An 11,235-nucleotide genomic window follows, 5' to 3' on the forward strand; every position below is an offset into this window, starting at 1 on the left:
AATGGCCAACAAATATATGAAAAGTTACAAAACATCACCACTCATCAGGCAACTGCAAATAAAAACCATGATGAGCTATCACCTCACATCTGTTAGAATGGAATGGAGTTGTATAGATATATCCATCTATATATGAATTTTTATATAAAAGCTCATATATGTGTGTGTGTATATATACATATACACACACACATCTTTACATATATATGTAAATAAATATAACAATTATTGATAAGAATGTGAAGAAAAAATATTCTGTACACTCTTGGAGAGTTTTAAATTGGTAGAGTCATTATAAAAACCAATATGAAGGTTATCTGAAAAACAGTACTGCCAGGCAATCTAGCAATCCCACTTTTGGGTATATAATCAAAGGAAACAAAACAAGTATTTCAAAGAAACATTTGCACTCCCAAGTTCATTGCATTATTCACAATTGCAAAGATATAAAAAACCCTACATGTTTGTGAATGCTGAATGGATAAAGTAAATATGGCCCAAATAGACAATAGAATATTATTCAGCCATAAAACATAATGGAATCTTGCCAATTCAACAACATGGATGTACCTGAAGGACACTGTACTAAGTGAAATAAGGCAGGCACATTAAGAGAAATACTGCTTGTTTTCACTTATATGAGAAATCTGAAAAGGTTGAACTTATAAAATCAGAGTCCAATGGTAGCTGCCAGGGACTAAAGGTGAGGAAAATGAATAAATGTTCAAAGGATACAAACTTTCAGTTATAAGATCAATAAGTTTTAAGGATCTGGCCTGGTGCGGTGGCTCACACCTGTAATCCCAGCACTTTGGGAGGCCGAGGCGGGCAGATCACGAGGTCAGGAGATCAAGACCATCCTGGCTAACATGGTGAAACCCTGTCTGTACTAAAAATACAAAAAATTAGCCGGGCGTAGTGGCAGGTGCCGGTAGTCCCAGCTACTCAGGAGGCTGAGGCAGGAGAATGGCGTGAACCCAGTAGGCGGATCTTGCCGTGAGCCAAGATCGTGCCACTGCACTCCAGCTTGGGCGATAGAATGAGACTCAGTCTCAAAAAAAAAAAAAAAAAGGCATTAAGGATCTAATATATAGCTTCATGACTATCGTTAACAATGTTTTGTATGCTTAAAATTTGCTAAGGCAGTAAACAGGTGTTCTCACTACAAAAAAAGGTACTAAGGGTAGATATGTCTGTTAATGTGATTGTACTAATTATTTTATAGTGTATACACATAGCAAGTCATTACATTATACACAATAAATATGTAGTTATACAAATGTAATTTGTAAAAAACATCCACAGTACAGATGCACATACATATATGCACAGGCACATGAATGACACAGTCCTGGTAAGCTTCATACTAAACAAGATAAAATGATAAAATAATAGTTATTAAAAATAAGGTCACAAATGGGACTTTAATATGTGCTCAGCAATGTTGTAAGCTCCCTAATGGCATAGTATATTTGAGAAATGTAGGCAGTAGACAAATCAAACTATCTTACAGTTAAGGAATTAGGGCATATAGACTTTAAATGACCAACTCAGTTCATACTAAAAAAAGTGAAGTAAAATAACATCAGATTTTTTTTTAAATTTGGGCAGATGCTTAGTATTCTGATGAAATTACCAAGTATGAATTTCTGTAGAAACACATTTGAAACCGCCATAGTTTAAGAAAATTTTAAAGCAGAAAACTCATAACATCTGTCCCGAGTGTTCCTGGAATTTCTGAAACAAATCCCAATATCACTATTACTCTCACAAATTTTAGCCATGATTCAAAAGGGAACTTAAAAATGGCTTATCATAGTTTCTAAAAAAATATATTTGTGTGTCCCTAAAGGCAACAGAAAAGCAGTCAGATCATGTAGTCCCTCATATGCCATGAAAATGACTTTGCCTCTCAATGTAAACTAGAAGGAGGATCACTAAAGGGAAAGTAGAATCCATAGAGAATTTAAGAGCATGAGACAGAAGATGCCCCTGTATGAGAGAAAGAAAAAGAAATCCAGGCTTCTCACAAACTATTTCCATTGAAAGGCAGGCCTCCCAAATCACATTTTAAGGTCTGGCTTCCTCATTGACCTCGGACCTCTCATCTGTCATCTGCTGTGTCATCTGCTTCATTCATTCTCACCTACCTGGGAGTTTTGCTACTGTCTCATGTCTCTTCACATTCCAAGGCTCTTTCCTTTCTTCCAGACAGGTGATCAGCTCTGGCTTAGAGAAAGCAATACCTGTTTTATTTTAAAAAGTAACATAACTGTTGCTGGGATTTTCCAATTACCAACCTAGTACTATGTTTAGTAGGGAAAAGAAGACAGAATAGAAGTCTAGAAAATCCCCAAATACTATTTCATGACAGAACTTCCAGAATATTTAGGACTTATTTTAAATTTCTGGGTCTTTACCTCCACTACCCAGTATTACTCAACCAAAAATTAGTAGTGGCAATTGGATTTTCAGGTGTGGGCAACAATATTTTAAGCCACCAAACTTCTGGAATTACCACTTATCTATAATAAAAGACAACACAGATCAGCTCAGGAAAGGGGAAAGTTCAGGTAAAGGTGGAACATCTTCGAGAATTTCTTTTCTACAACAACAAATCTCCAAGATTGTCTTGAAAGCAGGAATCTAAAATGTATTCATGGAAAGCAGAAACTACAGAAAAAAAATTCTACAAAGGAAGGAAATGAAACCCTTGTGGTATATTAGGAAAAATGTATTGAAGTTATCCTCACCCAGGGAGACCAGGTTTCTGTAGTTCTCTAACATCACATTCCTACACAAATTCTGCTGAGCAGGGTCCAGACATAGCCACTCCTCACAGAGAATTCTATGGCCACATCCCTGAATGTCAACAGTCTCTGAAAAAAAAAAAAAACAAACACACAAAAAAATGTACACAAACACTTTTTTACCAAGTGGCCATAGGCATAAATCTTAATTTGACTCAAGACAAAAAAAGCGAAGAGAACTGATCGTGACTTATATGATTGACTAGAGTCACCTAATAAAATGCTTTTCAACACAGAAGTAGTCTCTCCTGGAGGAAAGAGGATGGAATAAGATCTGTAACAACAGTGTATCAGCCTATGCTTTTCTGGATAATAAAATATAACATTAAGAGCATGAACACAGACATGTACATTTTTGAGGGCTATATTTACATCATACAGAATAAGTTGTATGTATTTTTCAGATGAAAAAGTTATGGTGAAATAGAGGGTACTGCTCAAATTTTAATATGCACAACAACAAACTGAAGATCTCATTATGCAGATTTTGTTTCAGGAGATCTGGGATAAAGCCTGGGTTTCTGAATTTCTAACATGCTCACCAGTGATGCTAATGTTTCTGACCTAAGAAGACTATTGTGTTAAACATCCAGTCAGTGGCAGAGCCTGGGTTTATCCCAGTTTTTCTGACCAGTAAACAATGAGAGCCTTCATTTTTCCAAAGAAAGATACATGTAAAGAGAATCGAAGAAGACAGTGGAGCTTCCAAATTAAATGTGATGGTTTATGCACATCAGCTGGGAAATACCCCCAAGGTACTAAATAATAAAGGGAAAGATCATTCATTCCACAGCAGAAAAATCTGTCAGAGCTCTTTATGCAAGTGAATGAAATTAACATCAACTATAACAGGACAGGTTTTTATTGTATGCTGAGGCAGAGAACACATCACCACTGCGTTGATACTGGCCCCTCAAAAACATAAGCTGTAATCTCAATCTAATCATCAAAATACATCAATTTTATGAAAAGTCCAAGCTACAGATAGCTACCACGTTCTGTAATCTCTAATAGTGTATTTAAATAGTCTTTACTTAGCGTCCTAGAGAGCAAGTATCTCCAAATTATTTTTCTTAGAACTTTCTGAACTAATCTGGGCAATAAATGCCATTCTGTTCAAATGTGTATTTTCTTAATCCTCTTCTGCACAGAGCTGATGGAGCACATGGATGGAACCTAAACAGTACATGTTCTCCTTCTTGACTAATATACAAGGACTCCAGCACTTCCCCAATAGGAACCTTGGGTATCCACACCTTCCCATGTTCAACAGCCATAAAGAGAACATTTTAAATATTACAGGTCATAAATTCATGGTAAGAATTCTGCATGGCTTGTAAGAAGGCAAGATAAAGAGAATGTGGAGAAGGCTCTGGTATATAGCAAAGAAAATTTCCAGAAGCTCCTGACTATTAGAAGAAAAGAGGAAAAAAAATAGCTGAAACAAATTCATTAAGGAGGAACAGCACAAATAGGGGAGTAAAAGTTTGCGAGTTCTAAACACATGGAATTCCAGGAAGCAGAGTGGACACAGCTCGATCTAAGACACATTCACCTGAGAAAAAGCCATTTCTTCCTCTTCTTCCTCTTCTGGGATTCCTTCACAGATTTCTCTGGAAAAGTCACACCTGCATCTTGAGGATATGACTTTAAAAGTATCAGCACAATCCATTCACCTGCTATGACCACAACCACAGGCAGAAGGACCTAGATGTTCAGAAAAAGTCTAACCCTTCTATCTTTTATAACACAAGAGATTTGAGAACAATGAGGTCCTCCTCAAAGATCAAAATGTAAGTTTCTCTTTTCTTGCCCTCAGGTGCCTTCAGCTAGCACAGATGCCAGAAATTTCTGCTGCAGCAATGGGAATCTGTGCTGCACTGACTTGACCCTACAAAACCCAAGGAGAGCAGGCCCTGTGACCTTTTTTCTGGAGCAAAGGTTGAACTGACCTCTCATGAATGTTATCTTGAACCCCTTGTTCTTGACCCTGGCCTCACCTCAGAGTTACATGAGGCATTTTATTAAAACAACATGGATGCTTCCACCCAGACCAATAGACAGACTCTGAGGGAGGGCACAAGTCAAGAGAGTTCTTCAAACTGGCCATGTGATACTAATTAGAAGCCTGGGCTGAGAACCACTTAGCCAAGCATTGTCTCTCCAGCTTCACAGTGCATATAAATCATTTGGTAATCTTAGCCCCACCATACATAATGTGATTCTGCAGATTTTGAAAGGGTCCATGAATGGTCCCCTGTCAATGCTGATGTTGATCCCCCTGGACCTATTAGCAGCACTCAGCTAAAGAAAGCACGCACAGCACAGAGACCCTTACACCCAGCACTGCTGTCACAAGTACATATGATCCAGATGAAGACAACCAATCTCCATCCTGAAAGATCACATTCTTTGCTGGCATCTTAAGGTTCACAGATGGAGGCAAAAGCAGTGGAAAATAACACATACAGATTCATTAATGCAGTTTGTTAAGCAGATACTATGTGCTCAAAAGTATGTTAAGGAGCACTGTTCTGGGAATCTCACATTATGTGACTTAATCCTTATAACAGCCTGAGAGTTGGGTACTAAGTGTTCAATAACTCCCAGGATTTAGATGAAGGACCCAGCATTTTTATTTCTTCTTCTGTTTCCTCATCACTGATGTGAAAAGAAAATATATAGAATGAAAGATAAATATAGACCAATAGGAATATAGAAAGGAAGGGTAAAGTGTAGTTCAGAGAGATTTCTCATTGTTACGTTTGTGTCTACTTTCTTGTGACTTGTTAAGCAACTACTGGATCTGCAGAAATAGAACATAGGTTGCTGGGAGGGATGTCTCTACAAGCCCTGACTTCAATGAAAAAGAAATTAAGGCTCCAAAATATACAGTAAATTGCTCTCATTTGTCTACCTTTGAGTTTCAGGAAATTTTAAGCACAAGTTCTGGAGAGGCAGCAGGAGCCACCACCCAAAACTCTGATCTCCTCTAATCAGTTCTGTGAGGAGAGATTCAAGACCTAGATGAAGCCCCAGAAGAGGGTGAATCTGGACAGGGATGGGGCAAGGAGAGGGTCCTATGTAGAATTATGTTCTCAAAGCTCCTGGGGTATTTCCAGTTCTCTTTCCTAAGCCTAAGAGTTTGTGTAATTTTAATCTATTTTTAGCTACCTCCTTGTCTATTTTATAACATATAATACTAAGCAATTTAACCAAAACTCCTAGGGTTTTCTAGAACAATTTTATTAGAAGCTAAATATGGATTCTTAGCAAGGTAAAAACACTAGAAATAGCAACAACAACCATCACAACTCTTCTGTGAATGAATAGCCCTTCAGGTGGTAACATCGGAAGTCATAACAGCTAAGGGACATGGTCCCAATGAAGCCCAAGTGCCTTGCACACCTCCCTTCATTGTACTGACCACATGGTGCTGAACTCAACCATTTATCTAGTTGCTCCAGACTGAAAGTTCCTGGATGGTAAGGACCATGACTGCTTCACCTATTTTTCTTGTGGCATATGAAGTGGAGGCAATTGGTTTATTAGTTTGAGTCTTGAGACCTCCTCCTTGTTTTTCACCCAAGTACCAAGAAACTGGAGAAACTCTTCTTTGGGTACCAACCAAGGAGCTTCCTTCCATGAGGAGAGAAACAAACACTGGGTGCCTCATTTATCTTACTCTGAGATGGAACCAGAGTTAGACACTCTTGTCAGCCTGATCCAAGTCTGCACAGGACATCCTCAAATGTCTCACAGACTCACAGGCCATTGTGAGAGGGTTCCCAGTGACTCTGAGATTATGGCCACATGGTAATCCAGGCAAAAGAGACCCAACCTGACTCTAAACAGAAAATGAAAGTGTCATGGTGGAGCTCTAGAACTTGGATCCAGATGTGATATCACCCATCCTAATTAGCTAGTTCTTAGGTAAGAGGAAGGACAAGAATACTCTACTCTAGTGTCACATTTTACAGGTAGGTGTAGTTGTGGTCACAGCTCTAATTATTTTCTGGCATTGACCTCTCACTGCTAAGATATGTTGAAAAAAAAGAGTCAAACTCTGTAAAAAATTTGAATGGATTTACTCTGAGCAAAATATGAGTGATCATGGCCCATGACACAGCCCTCAGGAGACCTGGAGAACATGTGCCCAAGGTGGTCTCAGTGCAGCTTGCTTTTACGTATTTTAGGGAGACATGAGACATCAATCAAATACATTTAAGATATACATTGGGTCAGCCCATAAACGCAGGAGAACTCAAAGTGGGTGCTTGCATGTTATAGTTAGATTTAACAATTTTCTGATGGGCAATTGGTTGAAATTGTTATTATCAATAGAATGGAATGTCTGGGTCATGATAAGGGGTTGTGCGGACTACAGATTTATAATGCAGATGAAGCCTCCAGGTCACAGGCTTCAAAGATAATAGAGTGTAAATATTTCTTATCAGACTAAAGGTCTGTGTTGATGTTAACCTTGGTTGGCTTTTCCTGATTTCCAAAGGGAAGAGGGCATAATGAAGCATATCTAACCCCAAGTTCCTGTCATGGTCTGAGCTAATCTTTCAGGTTCACTTTGGAATGCCCTGGCCAAGAGGAGGGGTCCATTCAGATGGTTGGGAAGGCCTCGGAATTTTAATTTTGGTTTAACAATGCTTGTTTATACTTACAGATTCTGCCATCAGAGTCTATTTACCTCAGGAGCCTCCCACTTATCTGCAGCAAGTCACTGGACAAGATCTGGAAAGCTCAAAGGGACACATTCTGTAAGGGGGACTTTAAGATGTCAATGTTGACCTCACTATGCAGAAAATATCTCCTGTGGTTTTTCTGTATGTTCTCAATCCAAAGTCTAGCCCTGTTTTGTAAATCCCAGATGGTAGCCAGCTCTTACGTGCAGATTCTGGGTGGGATCCACCTGTCTCTACATTCTTGGCTATTACAGCAAGCAGAGTAAAACCAGAGGAGAGATCCCCTCAAAGACGCTGCACACTCTAAATAGTATGTTGACTGAAAAGGAAAAAAGCAGCAGGGCATGGTGGCTAACACCTGTAATCCTAGCACTTTGGGAGGTGGAGGCAGGCAGATCATGAGGTCAGGAGATCGAGACCATCCTGGCTAATATGGTGAAACCCCATCTCTACTAACAATACAAAAAATTAGCCAGGCATGGTGGCACACGCCTGTAGTCCCAGCTACTCAGGAGGCTGAGGCAAGAGAATCACTTGAACCTGGGAGGCGGAGGTTGCAGTGAGCTGAGATCATGCCACTGCACTCCAGCCTGGGCAACAGAGCAAAACTCCATCTCAAAAAAAAAAAAAAAGGAAAAAAGTTGAGGCAACATTCATAGAAGCAGAGTTTATTTGGGCCAAGCTTGAGGATTGCAACCTGGGAGCGTAGATTCAAGCTGCCCTGAATATACACTTCAATTAGCAGCAGTTACAAGTGGATTTGTAAAGGCAAAAGTAAAGGACAAGTAGTGGGCTGATACAGAGTTGTTTGTGAGGAATTCTTATTGATTTACAGAAATAGCATTACTGATTGCCTACACATTGTTAAGCTATAGGGTGTGGGGTGTAGTGTCCAGTGTGGGATTATTAGGTTAATGTATAGTTATGTGTGGCAATAGCAAGCAGTTTCAAGAGATGCATGCATAGCTCAAGGCAGTAGGACATGGTTGTGGCCTCATTTTAGTGTCTCTCTGGGCCTAATATTTGAATTCCTTAAATAAAAGTTTTTCTCTTTTCTCAAATCTCAAGATCTGGAATCAGAATTTGGAGCATAGTTTTAGGTCTTGGATGGGTAGAAAAGCAGCAGGTGTTATTTGCACATGTGTGGGCATTTGGACAAGAGGAAGGAGAAAGTGGAGATTCTTCTCATATCTACTCAATGCACATGGGTTATCCTGACTGGGTTTCTGGGTCCTGTGGTCTCTGGATCAGTTTCAGATCACTTTCAGATCAGTTTCAGATCACTGAAAGAGGTGGAATGGTTGATTGCTGCCCTGTGGAGTTTGTAGAAATATGGTCTAAAAATTCTCTAGAAGTGACTTTAGATGACAATAGATCCCAGATAGGGAGAAACACCATTCTGCCTGCGTATTTTGGGGGCAGCATGCACTTTGTAGCACAATTGTGGATTGGCTGGAAGCCTGAGAGGGAAAGGCCCCTCCAGCAAGAAGTGTGGTGGGAACTTTATATGTTTGTATCATGTCTGGCAATTCTGGAAAGTGTTTGGAGAATATAATTAGAAACAAAACTCGGGAAATGCCAGGAAAGCTCCACAATAATAGAACAGAAAAAAAAAAACTATTGTACTATTGTATCACACAATTAAACCAGAATGTGACCTGCATCACAGGCAATCTGCTTAGAAGAGTGCAAAAATAGAAAGAAGGTCACCATCATTAGTCCACAAGTGGAGGACTTAGCAGCACCATTTGTCATACATAGTTCACCCTAAATTTACCTGGTAATCGGGGGTGGGCATCTGTGTATGCTAATTGGCCATATTCAAAAAATAATAAACTTCCCCATCTTTATGACAGGAAGTAGTTTTCCAACTTGGAGCCAGGTGCCTGTGGAAGGTAGCCTCCCACTCTCCTACAGATACTATTGAACAGTTTGTGATCTTCTTGGCTATTTACACTTCAAAGCAATGGGTCCCTTCTCCCTGAGCTCTGGCCTGCAGTACTCTTGCTTGCCCTCTCCTGGCAAGCTGTGTCCTCTCTTGAACCCTATTAACTGCCGCTGAGGCACAGCCCACAGCCTACAGCTGGCAACCCATATCCCATGTGGACCCCAACTGTCACAGCTGCACCCCAGTGCTACATCATAGAGTGGGACCCCTGAGCTGCCGGAGGGCTCCTGGGTAGAATTATATTTTCTCAATAATGGCAACAGGAGAGTTTCAGCTTCAGTTTCTATTTCTACAGGTGACAGAGAAAAAAGACTGCTAGATTCCCAGCATGAGTCTGGATAGAGCAGCTCCAAGGGTTGTCACTGTGACAGCCCACCTCTTAAAGGCACCAAGAGACACTAAGAGGTCTTCTGAAACAACTACCCAAAGAATTGGGAGAAAAACAGCTCTCAGTCTGAGGAAGATTGTATTGAGAAAAGAAAGAAGTTGAAAGCATTTTAAAGAAAAACTCAGGTTAGATATGAGATTATTCAAGTTGGCCAGAAAATATTCCCTGAAGCAGTTCCCCTTTAAACACTCAAAGTGCACAGCTACTCTCAGCATGAGAAACTAGTGTTATGAACAAAGGGAAAATATTCTCAGCAGAATTTCTTAAAGCTTTTCTTCCATCTATGCTGATCTGTAATCTGCTGGTCATTGGATTGGGCATCTACATTGAAACACATCTGACAACCCCCACCAGCACTTTCTGATGAAGAATCGGAAGCTGACTTTGTTCATCTAGATGATTAGATCTGAGCTTGCAACAATGCCAACTGAAGAGCAGTTATCCTTGGGTGGCCGCATCACCTGTGTCTATTTGTTCTGTAATAGCTGCATTCCTAACTTAGTAAAATAAAAGAACACACTCCAAAATCTTGCTGACATATAATTATACCTATGGGATCAACTAAGCAGTATGTCAGACTAATATCTACTGTAACAATGTGGTAGTGAATTTTCTTTAGATATTAGATATAAATAACTACAAATATTTTTAACAAACTAGTCATAATGTATGCAGTATTTTCTAAAATTATCTGTAAATTTAAGTTAAAATACTTTATATTTCAAAACAATAAGTAATATTGATATTAAAGTCACTACTTCAGGAGTTTGTCCAAAATAAATATTATAACCTTATATTCACACTATTGTATGAAATACTGTTTCATTTACATGGATGCAGTTGTCTACTAAATACTACACAAAACTATGCTAACTGTTCTTATGTAATAAACAGAAACAAAGGTACAGCTACACATTCCACTGTTCTGTTCATACACTAAACTGTTCTTGCTTTTGCCATGTAAGTACCAAGGCCTCCAAATACTAGGTCATTGCCTTAGATGATCAGTTTTCTGTCAAAGGAAAGCTACTCAATATCTTTTACTCTTCATCACTCTGTATTGCTGAATTTAATCCTATTCTTTGTGCTCAAGTTTTTTGTGCTTTTAAAATCAGTTTATTCTAAACAAATCTATGTCTACTTTAGAAGATAGAAAGCAGAAAAATAAAAATAAAACGAGCTTTGGGAGGCCGAGGCGAGCGGATTGCAAGGTCAGGAGATTGAGACCATCCTGGCTAACACGGTGAAACTCTGTCTCTACTAAAAATACAAAAAATTAGCCCGGCGTGGCGGTGGGTACCTGCAGTCCCAGCTACTCAGGAGGCTGAGGCAGGAGAATGGCATGAACATGGGAGGCGGAGCTTGCAGTGAGCCAAGATCATGCCACTGCAC

The 11,235-nt window shown here is 39.5% G+C and overlaps 1 pseudogene; it reads left to right on the forward strand.

The window, feature by feature from the left end:
* Nucleotides 1-3,143: 3,143 nt before the first annotated feature.
* Nucleotides 3,144-10,207, forward strand: LOC129023669 (BCL2/adenovirus E1B 19 kDa protein-interacting protein 3-like; annotated as a pseudogene).
* The last annotated feature ends 1,028 nt before the right edge of the window (nucleotides 10,208-11,235 follow it).

The sequence above is a fragment of the Pongo pygmaeus genome, chromosome 23 (genome assembly GCF_028885625.2).
Source record: "Pongo pygmaeus isolate AG05252 chromosome 23, NHGRI_mPonPyg2-v2.0_pri, whole genome shotgun sequence".
Taxonomy (NCBI): Eukaryota; Metazoa; Chordata; class Mammalia; order Primates; family Hominidae; genus Pongo; species Pongo pygmaeus.